At 47.7% G+C, this 20,693-nt stretch overlaps 1 long non-coding RNA gene across 2 annotated transcripts; it reads left to right on the top strand.

Annotated features, from left to right (window-relative positions):
- Positions 1-1,371: 1,371 nt before the first annotated feature.
- Positions 1,372-20,373, top strand: LOC131381928 (uncharacterized). 2 transcript variants are annotated; one of them, XR_009211002.1, is made up of 5 exons: positions 1,372-1,506; positions 3,303-3,342; positions 14,604-14,974; positions 17,799-17,884; positions 20,252-20,373. It is a non-coding gene; the product is annotated as an uncharacterized LOC131381928 (long non-coding RNA). The 2 variants fall into 2 exon arrangements; XR_009211003.1 differs by lacking the exon at positions 14,604-14,974.
- The last annotated feature ends 320 nt before the right edge of the window (positions 20,374-20,693 follow it).

Raw genomic sequence — 20,693 nt, 5'->3', positions numbered from 1 at the left:
TATTTGATGAATAAGATGATTTGTCACTAGCAGATTCTCTGTGAAATGTATGGCTGTGCTCCTAAAGTATTAATACAAGATTAAGCAACTAATAAAGGTTATTTTTCTCAGCTGGTTGCTACCATCCCAGTGTTTAATGTCTAATAGGATGATCATTAACTACCATATACTGTGCCCAGTACTACAAACTTATTATTTATTTATTTTTTGAAACTGACTGTCGCCCAAGCTAGAGTGCAGTGGCATGATCTTGGCTCACTGAAACCTCTGCTTCCCTAGTTCAAGGGATTCTCCTCCCTCGGCCTCCCGAGTAGCTGGGACTACAGACGTGCACCACCATGCCAGGCTAATTGCTGCATTTTTAGTAGAGACAGGGTTTCACCATGTTGGCCAGGCTGGTCTTGAACTCCTAACCTAGTGATCCATCCGCCTCGACCTCCCAAAGTGCTGGGATTACAGGCGTGAGCCACCGCGCCAGGCAGTTTTTGCATTTTAATACATAGCACTACCAACCACTCCAGGATTTCCTCTTGATTTCTCCCTCTCCATCCCTTATTGTTCAATCCATCAGCAAATCCCGTTTATTCTCCAAAAGCTACCTCAAATATTTTTTACTTCTATTTATCTTTTTGAGACGGGGTCTCCCTCTGTCGCCCAGGCTAGAGTGCAGTGGCACGATCACGACTCACTGCAGCCTCCACCTCCTGGGCTGAAGCCTCACACGTCAGCCAACCCCCAACCCCCGCCCCAGTAGCTGGGACTACAGGAGTGAGACATCACACGGACAATTTAAAAAAAAACTTTTGTTTTGCCACTTCTCTCTCCTCTCCCCCCAGTTATTTTATAAGACTCCTGGGGAGGGGGCGGGTGACCCAAGCAGAAGTGAGAGAGTTAGAGAAAGGCCAGGATAAGAAAGTTATTCATTCAAATAATGTACCGCGTGCCCCTGCGCTCTGCGCACTGTGGGTACAGCAGTGAACTCTAGGACCGCACATTTTGGGCGCTACGAGAGCTGCCGTTCCAATTCCATCCGAAGGAAGGGAGACAACGCTTTCCCGCGCGGATAAGCGGCCAGGCGCAGCGATAACTGCTTGGACGCCCCGCCTGCCACCGTGCCTCAGCTCGCCTCTTCTGCACAATGGGACTCTGTCCCACACGGACACCGGGAAGGTCCCGACCCGAGCGCTCAGGGGGACGGGGGTCACACCAAGAGCCCGTGCGCAACTCTCGATCTGGGCGGGGCCCAAAGGTCTCGTGGCTGGGAAGGCGGGCGCGCGGGCTGCGAGCACCAACCGCAGGCCGCCCCGCGCTGCGTCGCCCCGCCCCCCAGCCCCGCCCCCCAGCCCCCAGCGCGTGCCCGCCCGGCGCCCTCTAGGCTGGAAGGCTGCTGGCGTCCTACCGGTGCCAGCACTGCCAGAACGGGAGGAGCGCGGCGCGGGCCAGCCAGGACTGCTGGACAGCGGGGTCCAGGCTAGAGGGGAGCGGTCAGTGACGGCTGTGGAGGAGGTAGGCGCTGGGCGTCAGCGCGGGAGCCGAGCCTCTGGACCACTGAGCTGGGGGGCTGGCTGAGGTGGGTCTCCCGCCCTGAGGGCGCGCCTTAGGGAGGGGACAGGGGCCGGTGGGACCCTGCTTTGTCTCAGTCGCACTGAGGTGAGGGGGCTGCACTCGGCCGAGCAGCGAGGACCGTGCCCAGCTCAGAGCCCTCAGAGTGTCCGGGCTGGATTGCGGCCGCGGTGCGGGAGGAGTCGGAGGAGGGAGTGACAGGTGACGGGGCTGGCAGGGCAACTGCCATTATTAAGCACTCGGCCGCCCAGGTGCGGTTGCCACCGCCTCCTTCCCGAGCTGGCAGCCCAAGCCGCCAGGGACACGCATCTGTCCTAAGAGGATGTAATCTTTGAGGCAGAGGTGGGACACGAACCCGGGACGGTTTGCCCTTGGGCCACTCCCTTAGGCTGAGGGAAAAGTGTACTTAAACCAGGCTTTGAGAATTGGGCAGAGTTTGAAGCGCGGAGATCACCGAGCCATTCGTTGGCTGTCAGGACTTTGGGAAGACGTTTGGCCTCTAAAAGGCCACACTTTCCTCCCCAAAAGTGGCTGGACCTGTGAACACTAATTACCCATGTGTGAGGAGTGCTTTGCAATCTGTAAAGCACTTTCCATTCCGGTGTCGTAGATAATTCGTCACAATGAACTTGCCAAGTAAGCGTTTTTTTATTTACCTTTTTTACAGATGAAGAAATTGTGTCCCAGAGACGTTTATTAAATCAGGGAGTAGCAATAGAGCTTTACTTTTTTTTTTTTTTTTTTTTTTGAGACGGAGTCTCACTCTGTCGCCCAGGGCTGGAGTGCAATGGCGCCATCTCGGCTCAGTGAAACCTCTGCCTCCCAGGTTCAAGCAATTCTTCTTGCCTCAGCCTCCTGAGTAGCTGGGACTACAGGCGCCAGCCACCACACCCAGCTGCTTTTTGTATTTTAATAGAGACGGGGGTTTCACCATGTTGGCAGGCTGGTCTTGAACTCCTGACCTCAAGTGATCTGCCTGCCTCGGCCTCCCAAAGTGTTGGGATTACAGGCGTTAGCCACCGCACCCAGTGGAGCCTCTTTTTTTTTTTTTTTTTTTTTTTTGAGATGGAGTTATGCTCTTGTTGCCCAGGCTGGAGTGCAATGGTGCAATCTTGGCTCACCGCAACCTCCGCCTCCTGGGTTCAAATGATACTCGTTCCTCAGCCTCCCAAGTAGCTGGGATCACAGGCATGCACCACCATGCCCGGCTTTTTTTTTTTTTTTTAGTAGAGACGGGGTTTCTCCATGTTGGTCAGGCTAGCCTTGAACTCCCAACCTCAGGTGATCCGCCTGCCACGGCCTCCCAAAGTGCTGGGATTACAGGCATGAGCCACCGCGCCCGGCTGAGCCTTACTCTTATACATCAAATGTTTTCCACGATAGGAAACCACCTGGGATGAACATCAAGCCCCAAACTCAAACATGCTGTGATTTCATCATCAGAGCTCCTGGTTTAGGGCACAATTCTTGGCTGGATCTGCCTGCCACTCCCCAGCTACCAACAACCGTATCTCAGCAACACAATCACCCTGGCACAGCACTTTTAATTATTTGTTAAATGTTTCTTACTGGGTTGGGCTAAACCAACTGTGAGGAGTCCTTTAGGCAGAGTCAAAACTTGGAGACAGTTGGATGGGCTTGATTGAATTCTGAAAATTCCGCGAGTGTATTGGGTTTTCTAGGTGACGATTACTTTGAGAGTATTGGTGATAATAATTTTTTGTCCTTCCTATTGACAGGTCCACCTCCTAACAAATTATTGGAAGGAATATGAGAAAAGTAAGTAGGGATTTTGAAGTATCAGTTAAAATACCCAAAATTGTTTATGTTTAGAATAATGGTAGTTAATTTGGTGATGTTATTTCTCGATGTATAAAGTTAATTGGCAACTGCTTATCAAATGCGTGTGTGTGTGTGTGTGTGTGTGTGTGTGTGTGTGTGTGTGTGAGATACGGAGTCTCATTCACTCTGTCAGCCCGGCTAAAGTGTGGTGGCACAATCTCAGCTCACTGCAACCTCTGCCTCCCAGGTTCAAGCAATTCTCCTGCCTCAGCCTCCTGCGTAGCTGGAGTTACAGGCACCCGCCATCACACCAGACTAATTTTCTGTATTTTTAGTAGAGACAGGGTTTCACCATGTTGGCCAGGCTGGTCTTGAACTCCTGACCTCAGGTGATCTGCTCACCTCGGCCTCCTGAAGTGCTGGGAATACAGGTGTGAGCCACCATGCCCAGCTCCCAAATGTCCGTTTTTGAGGAATATATTTATTAATACATGCTGCGAGGTCTACACAGGTGGTAGTCCATCACCACAAACACTGACAATATACCAAGAGATGCTATTTTTTTTTTTTTTTTTTTTTTGAGATGGAGTCTTGCTCTGTCGCCCAGGCTGGAGTGCAGTGGCGCGATCTCGGCTCACTGCAGCTCCGCCTCCCGGGTTCACACCATTCTCCTGCCTCAGCCTCTCCGAGTAGCTGGGACTACAGGCGCCCGCCACCACGCCCGGCTAATTTTTTGTATTTTTAGTAGAGACGGGGTTTCACCATGGTCTCGATCTCCTGACCTCGTGATCCACCCGCCTCGGCCTCCCAAAGTGCTGGGATTACAAGCGTGAGCCACCGCGCCCGGCGAGATGCTATTTTTTTTTTAAAATCCCCATAGGACTGTGAAAGGGAAGAGAAGCCGGCTGTTACCCTAATACCTATGATGTGTGTCAGGTGCTGGGGCTGTTTTTCACTTATCCTATAGCTTGTTTATCCTCCCAACAAACTTGAAAGGCAGAAGTTATTTGTTTGTTTATTTATTTATTTTGAGGGTCTCACGTTGCCCAGGCTAGAGTGCAGTGGTGTGATCATGGCTCACTTCAGCCTTGACCTGGGCTCAAGTGAGCCTCCTGCCTCAGCCTCCTGAGTAACTGGGACCATAGGTGCATGCCACCACGTCCAGCTAATTTTTTTTTTTTTTTTTTTTTTTTGAGACAGAGTCTTGCTCTGTCGCACAGGCTGGAGTGCAGTGGCGCGATCTCGGCTCACTGCAAGCTCTGCCTCCCGGGTTCACACCATTCTCCTGCCTCAGCCTCCCGCGTAGCTGGGACTACAGGCGCCCGCCATCACGCCCGGCTAATTTTTTGTATTTTTAGTAGAGACGGGGTTTCACCGTGTTAGCCAGGATGGTCTTGATCTCCTGACCTCGTGATCCGCCCGCCTCGGCCTCCCAAAGTGCTGGGATTACAGGCTTGAGCCACCGCGCCCGGCCTAATTTTTTTATTTTTTATTTTTAAGAAATGCAGAGTCTCACCATGTTGCTCAGGCTGGTCTCTAGACTCCTGGACTCAAGCCATCCTCCTGCCTCTGCCTCTCAAAGTGCTGAGATTACAGGTGTGAGCCACTGTGCTCGGGTTAAAGTGTAAGTCTTGCTGATGCTATATCTAAGACACATCCCAGATCTGTCCATCGCCTACTACCCCAGATGAAGTCACTTGTCATTTCTTTTTTTTTTTTTTTTTTTTTGAGACGGAGTCTTGCTCTGTCGCCCAGGCTGGAGTGCAATGGCATGATCTCGGCTCACTGCAAGCTCCGCCTCCCGGGTTCATGCCATTCTCCCGCCTCAGCCTCCCGCGTAGCTGGGACTACAGGCGCCTGCTATCACGCCCGGCTAATTTTTTTTGTATTTTTAGTAGAGATGGGGTTTCACCGTGTTAGCCAGGATGGTCTCGATCTCCTGACCTTGTGATCCGCCCGCCTCGGCCTCCCAAAGTGCTGGGATTACAGGCGTGAGCCACCGCGCCCGGCCTGTCACTTGTCATTTCTTGCCTGCAGCTTCCTAATTTTCTGCTTCCTTTCTTGCCACCCTAAAACCTGTTCTCCACACAACAGCCTGACTGACTTATTTAAAATGTAGGACACATCATGCCACCCTTCTCTTAAAGTGCTCCCCTAGCCCCTCATTGCGCTTAAAATAATATCTAAGGCCAGGTGCAGTGGCTCACGCCTGTAATCCTAGCACTTTGGGAGGCCGAGGCAGGAGGATCACTTGAGATCAGGAGATCACTTGAGTTGCAGTGAGCTGAGATTCCGCCACTGCACTCCAGCCTGGGAGACACAGTGAGACTCTGTCTCCAAAATAATAATGATAATAATAATAATAATAATCTAATTCATTGCCTTGACCTATCAGGACCTACTAATGTGTCAACTACTTGCTTTACAACTTCATTTTGCATTGTTTTCTCCCTCTATCGTTGAATTCCAGCCTTGTTTCCCTCCCTCCCTCCCTTCCTCCCTTCTTTTTTTGAGACAGGGTCTCACTCTGTTGCCCAGGCTGGAGTGCAGTGGTGCAATCTCAGCTCACTGCAACCTCCACCTCCTGGGTTCAACTGATTCTCATGCCTCAGCCTCCCGAGTAGCTGGGATTACAGGCGTGCACCACCATGCCCAGCTCATTTTTTTGTATTCTTAGTAGAGACAGGGTTTCACCATGTTGGCCAGGCTGGTCTGTAACTCCTGACCTCAAATGATCCGCCCACCTTGGCCTCCCAAAGTGCTGGGATTACAGGCATGAGCCACTGTGCCCGGCCGTTACCCTTTTTTCTGTCCCTGGGATGTGCTAAGCTTGTTCTTGCCCTGGGGAGTTTGCATTCATTCTTTCTAGAATGTTATTTTCCTAGATATTTTCACGTCTGGCCCCTTGCTATTTAGGTCTCAGATTAAATGTTGTCTCCGGAGCACCTAAGTGAAGTAGTTCATGAAGCTCTCTATTATATCTCCTTTTTAAATGTTCTTCTTTGAACTTACCATAACCTAATATTTAGTGCTAGTTTATTTTCTGCTTCCCTTCACTAGAATGAAAGCTCCTTAAATTGTAATAGCTAAAACTTAATATGCTTTCTTTTTTTTTTTTTTTTTTTTTTTTTTGAGACAGGGTCTCACTCTGTTGCGCAGGCTGGAATATGTCAACCCCCACTTCCTGGGCTCAAGTGATCCTCTCACCTCAGCCTCCCAAGTAGCTGGGACCAGAGGTGTGCACCACCACGCCTGGCTAAGTTTTTGTATTTTTTGTAGAGACAGGGCCTTGACACGTTGCCCAGGCTGGTCTCAAACTCCTGGGCTCAGGTAATGCTTTGCCTTGGCCTCCTAAATTGTTGGGATTACAGGTGTGAGCCCGCACCTGGCTAATGTTTAATCTTGTTAGGCATTTAGAATTGGGCCTATTATTCTAGAAGGTGGATACTTTTATTATGCCCATTTTACAGATGAGGAGACTGAGTCTTGGTAGGTTAAGTAACTTGCACATGGTCATACAGTTAGTTAATGGCAGAGCTGGGATTTTTTATTTTTTATATTTTGAAACAGGGTCTCACTCTATTACCCAGGCTGGAGTGCAGTGGTACGATCATTGCTCACTGCAGCCTTGACCTCCAGGGCTCAAGCCATCCTCCCACTTTAGCTTCCCCAGTAGCTGGGACTATGGGCATGTGCCACCATGCCCAGTTAATTTTTCTTTTTCTTTTTTTTGGTAGAGACAGAGTCTCACTATGTTGCCCAGGTTGCTCTCGAACTCCTGGGCTCAAGTGATCCTCTCACCTTGACCTCCCAAAGTGTTGGGATTACAGGCATCAGCCAGCATGCCCAGCCCAGAGCTGGGATTTGAATCCAAGCAGACTAGCTTCAGCATCCGTGCTCTTAATCAAGCGAGAGCAGCAGGTCCTTATCTTCCCCACCTCTGTAATCAGGCACCTTGAATGTAACATGGCGTTTAGCAGGCTCTCAATAAAAACTGAAATGAAAGAATGTAATCACAAGAGAAAACCAAATTATAAACAAAAACCTAGGAACTATTAGCCTTGATTTCACTTTCTCCTGCTTGCAAATCTGTGAGCAAGTTCTGAATCTGAACTACTTCTCACCACAAAACGTATCTCCAGTATGTCCCCTTTCTGCATCCCCACTGCTACCACCCTTGTCCAGCTCCTGAGTGGCTTTCTCCTGTGTTCTGCTACCACCACAACTCCCAACAGTTTCCCAAATCGCTGGCAGAGGGGAACTCCTCACTGATTGGAAATCTGCTTTCCTTATTAGGCTAAAGCAAAGAATCAGGTGTGTTATTAGGGCTGTAATGTCTATTCTGAGAGAAAATTTTTTGGCTGTCTTATACCCTAACAGCATGTCCATTTATCCCTATTACTGGTTTCAGTGGGGTCCGATTCATGTGTCATTGCCTCTCATAAAGGTGCTTCAACTGAAGTTTACTTTGTTGTTACATCACAAGACCTTTTAAGCAACAGCCAAGTGAAATGTGTGTAGACTGAACTTGGTTGTCCACTATCTCAACTGTGGTGCAGTGTGGGAACTTCTCTCATATCTCAATTCCAAAATGTAAAAAGGTCTCACTCTCAGGTTGGAGTACAGTGGTGCAATAACTCACTGCAACCTTGACCTCCTGGTCTCAAGTGATCCTCCTGCTTCACCCTCCCGAGTAGCTGGGACTGCAGGCCTGTACCACCATGCTGGCTAATTTAAAAAAAAAAAAAAAAAAAAAAATTTTTTTTTGGCCAGGTGCAGTGGCTCATGCCTGTAATCCTAGCACTTTGTGAGGCTGAGGCAGACGGATCACCTGAGGTCAGGAATTCCAGACCAGGCTGGCCAGCATGGCGAAACTCTATCTCTACTGAAAATACAAAAAATTAGCCGGACGTGGCACGTGCCTATAATCCTAGCTACTTGGGAGGCTGAGGCAGGAAAATCGCTTGAACCTGGGAGGCATAGGTTGCAGTGAGCTGAGGTCGAGCCACTGCACTCCAGCCTGGGTGACAAGAGTGAAACCTCGTCTCAAAAAATACATAAATAATAAAAGAAAAAAAATTTGTTGTAGAGATGGGGTCTCGCTATGTTGCTCAGGCTTGTCTTGAACTTCTGAGCTCAAGTGATCCTCTCACCTCGGCCTCCCAAAGTGCTGGGATTACAGGCATGAGCCACTGTGCCCGGCCAATAGCTGATCTTTTCCCCCGTCTTTTGGATACGATCATGTAACTGATTGTTTTGAACGCTTTCCTTCCGTGGCTAAGAAGCTAAAAGTCAAATCTGTGACCCTGTCCTTGCAGGTGTACTGGATCTGATGGCATGTATTTTGAATACTAACTTAATCCCTGTTTCAGCTTAATTTTTTAAAAATAGAAGTATAGGCCGGGCGCGGTGGCTCACGCTTGTAATCCCAGCACTTTGGGAGGCCGAGGCGGGTGGATCACGAGGTCAGGAGATCGAGACCACGGTGAAACCCCGTCTCTACTAAAAATACAAAAAATTAGCCGGGCGTGGTGGCGGGCGCCTGTAGTCCCAGCTACTCGGAGAGGCTGAGGCAGGAGAATGGCGTGAACCCGGGAGGCGGAGCTTGCAGTGAGCCGAGATTGCGCCACTGCACTCCAGCCTGGGCGACAGAGCGAGACTCCGTCTCAAAAAAAAAAAAAAAAAAAAAATAGAAGTATAAATTGTATTTAATATTTTTGCAACATATTCTACCATTATAATGATTTTTATAATCATACGTTAGTTCTATATGCTCTAGAACTTCATATAAATAGAATCATGCAGTATGTACCCTTTCGAGTTCTCCTTCACGCAGCATAATGTCTTTCAGATTTAGTCATGTCAATGCACGTATTATAGTCACTCATTTTTGCTGCTGTGCAGTATTCCATTGTACCAATGTGTTTATCCATTCATCTGTTGACGGACATTTGAGCTGTTTCCAGTTTTTAGCTATGGTGAATAATCTGCTGTAAACATTCTTTTTGTGGACAAATATTCTTATTTTCTTGAATAAATACCAGAAGTAGAATTGTTGGGACATAGGAAAAATGAATGAGTAACTATATAAGAAATGGCCAGCCGGGAGCAGTGGCTCATGCCTGTAATCCCAGCACTTTGGGAGGCTGAGGTGGGCAGATCACCTGAGGTTAGGAGTTCAGGACTAACCTGGCCAACATGATAAAACCCCATCTCTACTAAAAATACAAAAATTAGCCCAGCATGGTGGCAGGCGCCTATAATCCCAGCTACTTGGGGGGCTGAGGCAGGAGAATTGCTTGAACCCGGGAGGCGGAGGTTGCAGTGAGCCGAGATCGCGCCATTGCACTCCAGCCTGGGCGACAGGAGTGAGACTCCATCTTAAAAAAAAAAAAAAGAAAAAGGAAATGGCCAGCTGGATGCAGTGGCTCATACCTATAATCCCAGCACTTTGGGAGGCTGAGGCAGGTGGATCACCTGAGGTCAGGAGTTCGAGACCAGTCTGGCCAACATGGTGAAACCTCATCTCTACTAAAAATACAAAAATTAGCCTGGCATGGTGGCTTGTGCCTATAGTCCCAGCTACTGGGGAGGCTGAGGCAGGAGAATTGCTTGAACCTGGGAGGCAGAGGTTGCAGTGAGCCTAGATCACACCATTGCATACTTCAGCCTGGGCGACAGAGCGAGACTCCATCTCAAAAAAAAAGAGGCTGGGTGCCATGGCTCATGCCTGTAATCCCAGCACTTTGGGAGGCCGAGGCGGGCAGATCACCTGAGGTCAAGAGTTTGAGACTAGCCTGACCAACATGGAGAAACCCCATCTCTACTAAAAATACAAAATTAGCCAGGCGTGATGGTGCACACCTGTAATCCCAGCTACTTGGGAGGCTGAAGCAGGAAAATCGCTTGAACCTGGGAGGTGGAGGTTGCAGTGGGCTGAAGTCACACCATTGCACTCCAGCCTGGGCAACAAAAGCAAAACTCTGTCTTAAAAAAAAAAAAAAAAGAAATGGCCAAACTTTTTTCCAAGATAGTTTCACTATTTTTACATTCTACCAGAATTAGATGAGAGTTTCCATTGTTTTTTTTGTTTTTTTTTTTGTTTGTTTTTTTTGAGACGGAGTCTTGCTCTGTCACCCAGGCTGGAGTGCAGTGGCGCGATCTCGGCTCACTGCAAGCTCCGCCTCCCGGGTTCGCGCCATTCTCCTGCCTCAGCCTCTCCGAGTAGCTGGGACTACAGGCGCCCGCCACCACGCCCAGCTAATTTTTTGTATTTTTTAGTAGAGACAGGGTTTCACCGTGGTCTCGATCTCCTGACCTCGTGATCCACCCGCCTCGGCCTCCCAAAGTGCTGGGATTACAAGCGTGAGCTACCGCGCCCGGCCGAGAGTTTCCATTGTTTTATGTCATTACTAACATTTGGTATTGTCCATCATTTTGTTTTAGCCTTTTTTGTGAGTATGACTAGTGTCTCACTGTGGCATTCAAATTTATTGAGATATAATTTATATACAATAAAATCCATCTTTTTTAAAATCTCTGCTTCAATGAGTTTTGACAGACGTACACAGTTGTGAAACCACCACCAACATCACTTCCATCACCCCAAAAAGCTCCTTTGTGCTCCTTTCCCTTTCCCAACCACTTCCCCTCGAAACCGCTGCTTTCCTTTACTATCTTTTCTCGAAATCCATATGGGATTTACTCTTTTGCATCTGGCTTTTTTTTCTTTTCTTTTTTTTTTTTTGGCTAGTTATGATTACTCATTTTATTTTTGTAGAGATGAGTGTCTCACTATGTTGCCCAGGCTGGAGTCAAACTCCTGGTCTCAAGCGATCCTCCTGGCTCGGCCTCCCACAGTGCTGGGATTACAGGTGTGAGGCACTGCACCCAGCAAATCTGGCTCTTTTCATTTAGCATAATGCTTTCAGATTCATTCATGTTGTGTTTATTTGCTGTTTTGATTGCTGGGTGATAATGCATTGTTTGAATGTATCCCAATTGTTTACGCTGTTAGTAGCTGTTAGGTATTCTGGTTGTTCCTATCATTTGGCTATTTTTTAATAATGCTATCAGAAGCTATCAGCAGTCACATGAGGGTCTTTGTGTGGACATAATGTTTTTATTTCTCTTGGGTAAATATCTAGACATGTGATTGCTAAGTGGTGTGTTAAATGTATTTTATTTTTGATACATATCTATATTTTTATTTTTATTTTTTGAGAGGGAATCTCACTCTGTCATCCAGGCTGGAGTGCACTGCTGCGATCCCGGCTCACTGCAACCTCCCTCTCCCGGGTTCAAGCGATTCTTGTGCCTCAGCCTCCCGAGTAGCTGGGACTACAGGCGAGTGCCACCATGTCGGGCTAATTTTGTATTTATAGTGCAGATGGGGTTTCACCATGTTGGCCAGGCTGGTCTGAACTCCTGACCTCAAATGATCCGCCCGCCTCAGACTACCAAAGTGCTGGGATTACAGGCGTAAGCCACTGTGCCTAATTTTTTTTTTGAGATGGAGTTTCGCTCTTGTTGCCCAGGCTGGAGTGCGATGTTGTGATCTCAGCTTACCACAACCTCCGCCTCCCAGGTTCAAGCAATTCTTCTGCTTCAGCCTCCTGAGTAGCTGAGATTACAGGCATGCGCCGCCACGCCTGGCTAATTTTGTATTTTTAGTAGAGACAGGGTTTCACCATATTGGTCAGGCTAGTCTCGAACTCCCGACCTCAGGTGATCCACCCACCTCGGCCTCCCAAAGTGTTGGGATTACAGGTGTGAGCCACCCCACCTGGCCTAATGTTTTATTTTGTGGTACAACTCAATAAAAATATTTTTCAGTTTACTGATTTTTTCTATGTTCATGAATGATGAATGATATTGATCTGCAGTCTTCTTTTTTTTTTTTTTTTTTTTTTGAGACGGAGTCTCGCTCTTTCACCCAGGCTGGAGTGCAGTGGCGCGATCTCCGCTCACTGCAAGCTCCGCCTCCCGGGTTCACGCCATTCTCCTGCCTCAGCCTCTCCGAGTAGCTGGGACTACAGGCGCCCGCCACCACGCCCGGCTAATTTTTTGTATTTTTAGTAGAGACGGGGTTTCACCATGGTCTCGATCTCCTGACCTCGTGATCCGCCCGCCTCGGCCTCCCAAAGTGCTGGGATTACAAGCGTGAGCCACCGCGCCCGGCTTGCAGTCTTCTTTTTATGCAGTATCTGGTTTTGGTATGAGTTGTGCTGTCCTCATAAATCACGTTGGGAAGTATTCCTTTCTCCTCTACTTTCTGAAGGATTTGTGTAAGATGGGTGTTATATTGTCCTTAAATATTTGATATAATTCACCAACAAAGCCATCTGGGGCTGGAGTATTCTAGGGGGAAGTTGTTAATTATTAACTTATTCTATTTTATTTATTTATTTTTTATTTTTGAGATGGAGTTTCACTCTTGTTTCCCAGGCTGGAGTGCAATGGTGCGATCTCGGCTCACTGCAACCTCTGCCTCCCGGGTTCAAGTGATTCTCCCGCCTTAGCCTCCTGAGTAGCTGGGATTACAGGCATGCACCACCACACCTGGCTAATTTTGTATTTTTAGTAGAGACGAGGTTTCTGCATGTTGGTTAGGCTAGTCTCAGACTCCTGACCTCAGGTGATCTCCCCGCCGTGGCCTCCCACAGTGCTGGGATTACAGGCGTGAGCCACGGCACTCGGCCTGAATTGCTTATACTTTTGATGAACATTTGTGTATGTGTTTTGTGTGAACATACATTTTCAGTTCTCTTGGGTGTATACTCAGGAGAATTGCTGGGTCCTATGGTAACTCTGTTGAACTTTTTTTTTTTTTTTTTGAGACGGAATCTCCCTCTGTTGCCAGGCTGGAGTGGAGTGGCACAATCTCAGCTCACTGCAACCTCCGCTTCCTGGGTTCAAGCAATTCTCTGCCTCAGCCTCCCGAGTAGCTGGGACTACAGGCGCGTGCCACCACACCCAGCTAATTTTTGTATTTTTAGTAGAGACAGGGTTTCACCATGTTGGTCGGGATGGTCTCATCTCTTGACCTCGCAATCCACCTGCCTCGGCCTCCCAAAGTGCTGGGATTATAGGCGTGAGCCACCGCGCCTGGCCACCTCTGTTGAACTTTTTAGAGGAACTGCTAGACTGTTTTCCATTTTCCGTGATCACTAGCAGTGTATGAGGGTTCTAGTTTCTCCCTGTTCTAGCCAATACTTGGTATTGTCCTTTGGACTATTGCCATCTGAGTGGGTGTGAAGCAGTATCTCATTTTGGTTTGACCTGCATTTCCCTAATGACTAACAGTTTTGAGCATCTTTTCATGTGCTTATTGGCCATTTGTATATGTTCTTTGGAGAAATATCTACTAAAATCCTTTGCCCATTTAAAAAACTGTATTACTCCTTTTTTTTATTGTTGAGAGTAAGTTTTTCTTTTTTCTTTTGAGGTGGAGCCTTGCTCTGTTCCCCAGGCTGGACAGGCAAACTCTCACTGCAACTCTCCTCCGGGTTCACACATTCTCCCTGCCTCGAAAGTAGAATCAAGGTTACCAGGGGCCGGGCAGAGAGGAGGATGGGGAATTATTGTTTAGTGGATATGGAGTTTCAATTATGGAAGATGAAAAGGTTCTAGAGATGGATAGTAGTGATGTTTGCACAGCAATGTGAATATACTTAATACCACTGAACTATATGCTTTAAGATGGCTAAAATGGTAAATTCTTTCTCTTTTTTTTCTTCGAGGCAGAGTCTGGCTCTGTCACCCAGGCTGGAGTGCAATGGCGCGATATTGGCTCACTGCAACCTTTGCCTCCCAGGTTTAAGCAATTCTCCTGCCTCAGTTTCCTGAGTAGCTGGGATTACAGGCACCTGCCACTGTGCCTGGCTAATTTTTTTTTAGTAGAGACAGGGGTTTCACCATGTTAGCCAGGCTGGTCTCAAACTCTTGACCTCAGGTGATCTGCCCACCTCAGCTTCCCAAAATGCTGGGATTACAGGCATTAGCCACCGTGCCCGGCCAAAATTTTTAAGTATAGTCTAGATACAGAAGTATGTGATCTGCAAATATATGCTCCCATTCTGTGTATCTTTACTTCCTTGGTCATGTCCTCTGATGCACAAAAGTTTTGAGGTCTAATTTGTTTTTGCTTTGGTTGCTTGTGCTTTTTAGGTGTTATATCTAAGAAACCATTGCCTATTCCAAGATCATGAAAATTTGTAACTACATTTTCTTTTTTTTTTTTCTTTTTTCTTTCTTAGATGGAGTTTCACTCTTGTCACCCAGGCTGGAGTGCAATGGAGTGATCATGGCTCACTGCAACCTCTGCTTCCCGGGTTCAAGCGATTCTCCTGCCTCAGCCTCTCAAGTAGCTGGGATTACAAGTGCCCACCACCACACCCAGCTAATTTTTGTATTTTTAGTAGAGATGGGGTTTTACCACGTTGGCCAGGCTGGTCTCCAACTCCTGACCTCACGTGATTCACCACCTCAGCCTCCCAAAGTGCTGGGATTACAGGTGTGAGCCACCGTGCCTGGCCTATACCTATATTTTCTTCTGTGATTTTAATATTTTGGTGTTTATGTTTTGGTCTATGATCCATTTTGAGTAAATTTTTGTATTTGATATAAGGTAGGGGTCCAACTTTATTTATTTTATTATTATTATTTTTTTGAGACGGAGTCTCGCTCTGTCGCCCATGCTGGAGTGCAGTGGCGCGATCTCGGCTCACTGCAAGCTCCGCCTCCCGGGTTCACGCCATTCTCCTGCTTCGGCCTCTCCGAGTAGCTGGGACTACAGGCGCCCGCCACCACGCCCGGCTAATTTTTTTTGTATTTTTAGTAGAGACGGGGTTTCACTGTGGTCTCGATCTCCTGACCTCGTGATCTGCCCGCCTGGGTCTCCCAAAGTGCTGTGATTACAAGCGTGAGCCACCGCACCCAGCCAACTTTACTTATTTTTGAGATGGAGGCTTACTCTGTTGCCCAGGCTGGCATGCAATGGTGCGATCCAGCTCACTGCAACCTCTGTGTCCCAAGTTCAAGTGATTCTCCCACCTCAGCCATCTGAGTAGCTGGGATTACAGGCCCCATCACTATGGTAATTTTTAAATTTTTAGTAGAGACGGGGTTTCACCATGTTGGCCAGGCTGGTCTCAAACTCCTGACCTCAAGTGATCTGCCCGCCTCTGCCCTACAAAGTGCTGGGATTACAGGTGTGAGCGACCGTGCCCGGCCGACTTTATTCTTTTAAATGTGGATGTCTAGTTGTTCCAGAAGTATGTGTTAAAAATGTTATTCTTTCTCTATTGGATTATTTTGGCAACCTTATAAACAATCAATTGACCATAAATGCATGGATTTATTTCTGGATTGTCAATTCTATTCCAGTGATTTAAATGTCTGTCCTTATGCCAGTACCATAGAGTCTTGATTACTATAGCTTCACGGTAAGTTTTCAAATCACGAAGTGTGAGTGCTCCAAATTTGTTTTTATTTTTCAAGATTATTTTGGCTGTTCTGGCTTCTTTGGATTTTCATATGTATTTTAGGGTTAGCCTTTCAGCTGGGCATGGTGGCTTACGCTAGTAATCCCAGCACTTTGGGAGGCTGAGGTAGGCAAATTGCTTGAGCTCAGGAGTTCAAGATTAGCATGACAAAATCCCATCTCTACAAAACAAAAAAACAAAACAAAAGAAACATTAGCCAGGCCTGGTGGCATGTGCCTGTGGTCCCAGCTACTTGGGAAGCTGAGTAGCTTCCCGAGGCAGGAGGATCACTTGAGCCCAGGAGGTGGAGGTTGCAGTGAGCTGAGATCGCACCACTGCGCTCCAGCCTGGGTAATGGAGAGAGACCTTGTCTGAAGACAAAAATTTTTTTTTAAATAGGCTTTTATTTTTTATTTAATTTTTGACACAGCGTCTCACTCTGTAGCTCAGGCTGGAGTGCAGTGGTGTGATCTCAGCTCCCTGTATCCTCCGCCTCTTGGGTTCAAGCAGTCCTCCCGTCTCAGCCTCCTGAGTAGCTGGGACTTACAGGCATGTGCCACCACACCCGGCTAATTTTTGTATTTTTAGTAGAGGTGACCATATTGGCCAGGCTGGTCTTGAACTGACTTCAGGTGATCTTCCTGCCTCAGCCTCCCAAACCCAAAGTGCTGGGATTACAGGTGTGAGCCACTGTGCCCAGCCTGTTAATTTTTTTCTTTTTTTTTTGGAGATGGAGTCTCACGCTGTCACCCAGGTTGGAATACAGTGGCGCCATCTCGGCCTCACTGCAACCTCCACCTCCCGGGTCCAAGGGATTCTCCTGCCTCAGCCTCCCAAGTAGCTGGGGTTACAGGCGCGTGCCACCATGCCTGGCTAATTTTTTGTATTTTTAGTAGAGACGGGGTTTCACCGTGTTAGCCAGGATGGTCTCGATCTCCTGACCTCATGATCTGCCTGCCTCAGCCTCCCAAAGTGCTGGAATTACAGGCATGAGCCACTGACCCAGGCCCAGGAGTATTGCTTTAACAATGTAAGGTTTTCTGATTAATAAACAGGAATGTCTTTCCATTTATTTAGGTCCTTAATTTCTTCCAACAGTCTTTTCTAGTTTTCAACGTACAAGTTTTTTGCGCTTCTGTTACATTTATTCCTGGCCGGGCACGGTGGCTCACGCCTGTAATCCCAACACTTTGGGAGGCCGAGGCAGGAGGATCACCTGAAGTCAGGAGTTTGAAACCAGCCTGAACAACATCCAGAAACCCCATCTCTACTATAAACACAAAATTAGCCGGGCGTGGTGGTGCATGCCTGTAATTCCAGCTACTTGGGAGGCTGAGGCAAGAGAATTACTTGAACCTGGGTAGCAGAGGTTGAGATGAGCTGAGATCATGCCATTGCACTCCAGCGTGGGTAACGAGCGAAACGTCTCAAAAAAAAAAAAAAAAATTCCTAAACATTTTATTTATTTATTTATTTTTTTGAGACAGAGTCTCGCTCTGTCACCAGGCTGGAGTGCAGTGGCAAGATCTCTGTTCAAGCCATTCTCCTGCCTCAGCCTTTTGTGTAGCTGCGACTACAGGTGCGTACCACCATGCCCAGCTAATTTTTGTATTTTTAGTAGAGACGGGGTTTCATCATGTTGGCCAGGATGGTCTCGATGTCTTGACCTCATGATCCGCTGCCTTGGCCTCCCAAAGTGCTGGGATTACAGGCCTGAGCCACTGCGCCCGGCCAATTTTATTCTTTTTGATGCCGGCCTTTGTCCTCTGTCTTTAAGTAGGATGACCTCATCATGAATATAATACTGTCTGGAGATGTTTCCTTGGTTGTAAAATGAGAAGCCTAGGGAGGGAGATTATTTTTATGCTTCCTTATTAGTTGTCCCCTTCCTCTCCACTTTTCAGTGTTTAGTCTGTATTTTGAGTTTGCTTGAGTGTCCCTATGACACGTCTGCTGGTTAATTTGCAGCCACCAGTGGGGCGTCTCTGCTATAAAGGAGATAAAGGACATGGAGAGGAATGGCTTTGGAGTCCAACAGGCCATTGTCCTGGTAAGTCTTTTACTGGCCGTGTGATCTTGAGGACGTTATTTCACCTGAGCTTGTTTTTCATTTGTTGAGTGGGGCTGTTACTGAGGATTCAATAATCGAAGTGAATGACAGCACCTGGGGCACTGCTAGCACACTGGGCCCATTTCATGGATTGATGTGCTGTAACAGCCCAGGAGGGTCTCACTCGGCCATCCTAGCAGAAGTGCAGTGCCACAATCATGGCTCACGGCAGCCTCGACCTCCTGGGCTCAAGCAATCCTCCCCGCCCCAGCCTCCGAAGTACCTGAGACTACAGGTGTGTGCCACCATGCCTTTTTTTTTTTTTTTTAAATTATTTTTTGTAGAGATGAGGGTCTCACTCTGTTACCCAGGCTGGTCTCCCCACTCCTGGCCTCGAGCAATCCTTCCTCCCTCAGCCTCCCACAGTGCTGGGATTACAAGTGGAAACTTGCACCTGGCCTCTAACTTTTGTGAACATCCAAAAAACTACAAACGTTGAAATCATCTTAATATTGCTGACTCTGGATTAATCTGTATCTTCTACCTCCATAACACTATTTCTGATCTGGGCAAGGGCAGCTTTCCCCCCCGCCCTTTTTTTTTTTTTTTTTTTTATTGAGATGGAGTTTTGCTCGTCTCCCAGGCTGGAGTGCAATGGCGTGATCTCGGCTCACTGTAATCTCCGCCTCCTGGGTTCAAACGATTCTCCTGCCTCAGCCTCCCGAGTAGCTGGGATTACCAGTGCCCGCCACCACGCCCAGCTATTTTAAAAAAATTTTTAGTAGAGATGGGGTTTCTCCATGTTAGACTGGTATCAAACTCCTGAACTCAGGTCATCTACCCGCCTCAGCCTCCCAAAGTGCTAGGATTACAGGTGTGAGCCACGGTGCCCGGGGCCTAGTTTTGTATTTTTAGCAGAGACGGGGGTTTCACCATGTTGGCCAGGCTGGTCTTGAACTCCTGACCTCAGGTGATCCACCTGCCTTGGCTTCCCAAAGTGTTGGGATTACAGGTGTTAGCCACCGTGCCCAGCCTCCTTCCTATTTAATGACTTCTGCCCCTACTTCCTACTTTCATCATTGCAGTAAGAATGCGCTGGTCTAACACTTCAACCTGGCTGTCTTTAGCCAGAGGCAGAGCTTTGAAACCTGGGAATTTACTGCTTGGAAATGGGATAGAATTCTAAACATTTCCCTTTTGAGGGTTTATTCAGATGAATCCTGGGCCCCTAGTCTTAGGGAGCTGGAAGGCCATCTTTCTGGAACAGGTCTTCACTACTTCCGTTTATCGGGTCTCAGCCAAGTAGACCTGGAGCTGCTCCCTAGCAGAATGTGGTGCACTCTTCTGGGCGCCGCCTCCTCCTCTCCTCCTCTTCCTATCTCCCCTCCAACATCCAGCTTCCACGCTACCCTTTGCAGAAACATTTCCAATTCCTATCAGCTAGGTTTTCTTTCATGGATTCCCTCTTGCATTCCTTGCATACATCACTTGGTACTTGGTCATGCTATCTTCTAGACCTTAAGCTGGTTAGGTTGAGGGCAGGGCTGCATGCTGCTCGTGTGCTCTGCCTGGCCTGGCACAGGTGTAGCTGCTTCATGGATATCTGCTGGGTCACTGAGCTGAAGCAGGTGGATGCTTGATACATTTTCTGGGGCTAGCTCTGATTAACACTGAGTGAGTTCACCTCACATTAAGATGCTGGTAAGGTGGCTCATGCCTGTAATCCCAGCAATTTGGGAGGCCAAGGTGGGAGGATCACTTGAGTCCAGGAGTTTGAGACCAGATTGGGTAATATAGCAAGACCCTGTCTCTATAAAAATTTTAAAAAGTCAGCCAGGCATGATGGTACACACCTTTGAGTCCCAGCTACTAGGGAGGCTGAGGTGAGAGGACTGCTTCAGCCCATGAGTTTGAGGCTACAGTGAACTACAGTTGTGCCACTGCATTCCAGCCTGGGTGATGAGACTGTCCTAAAAAAAAAAAAAAAAACAACAGATGGTTGTTTTCAGACTAACATAGTAGCAACAGGTCAACATATCTGAAATCCTTTAGCAGTCATATATGGTTAGTGCAAATCTCTGTGATAAAAGAAAGATCTGGAATTGATACCAAAGCAGCTCAGTACTTTTTAGTGTACTAACATTTAACAACTTGTTCACAGCTACTGCAACGTTCAGATGGAGGATCAATAATCTCTCCATTCTTTGAGCATCTAGCGTTATTACTGGACTCGTGTAATCTCTCTCAGCCTTCTAGGTTTTATTTCCACACATTTTCCTTCCCTTCAACCCGATTCCAGCTGACTTCTTTGTATGCAGTTAGCAAACAGGAGTGTTCCCCTTCGTCTTCTCTTTGTTTTTAAAAGACAGAGTCTCGCTCTGTCGCTGAGGTTGGACTGCAGTGGTGAGATCTCGGCTAACTGCAACCTCCACCTCCAGGATCTGAGAGATTCGCCTGCCTCAGCCTCCCGAGTAGCTGTGACTACAGGTGCCCACCACCACACCCTGCTTATTATTTTATTTTTAGTAGAGATAGGGGTTTCACCATATTGGCCAGGCTGGTCTTGAACTCCTGACCTCATGCTCTGCCTGCCTTGGCCTCCCAAAATGTTGGGATTATAGGCGTGAGCCACCATGCCTGGCAAGTCTTGTTTTTTTCAAGAAGTTACTTGGGACTTAGGCAGATATGATCCGTCTTCTTTGGTCCTCCTTCTCATCCCTGTAAGATGAAGGTGATTAGAAGACCATGAGGTCATCCTTAAGGGGTCCTGTATCAAGGTGTTAAGTAGGTATCACTTCCACCTTGACTGTTAG

Source organism: Hylobates moloch, unplaced genomic scaffold, assembly GCF_009828535.3.
Source record: "Hylobates moloch isolate HMO894 unplaced genomic scaffold, HMol_V3 SCAFFOLD_19, whole genome shotgun sequence".
Lineage (NCBI taxonomy): Eukaryota > Metazoa > Chordata > Mammalia > Primates > Hylobatidae > Hylobates > Hylobates moloch.
This window is presented reverse-complemented; position numbering and strand designations above follow the sequence as displayed.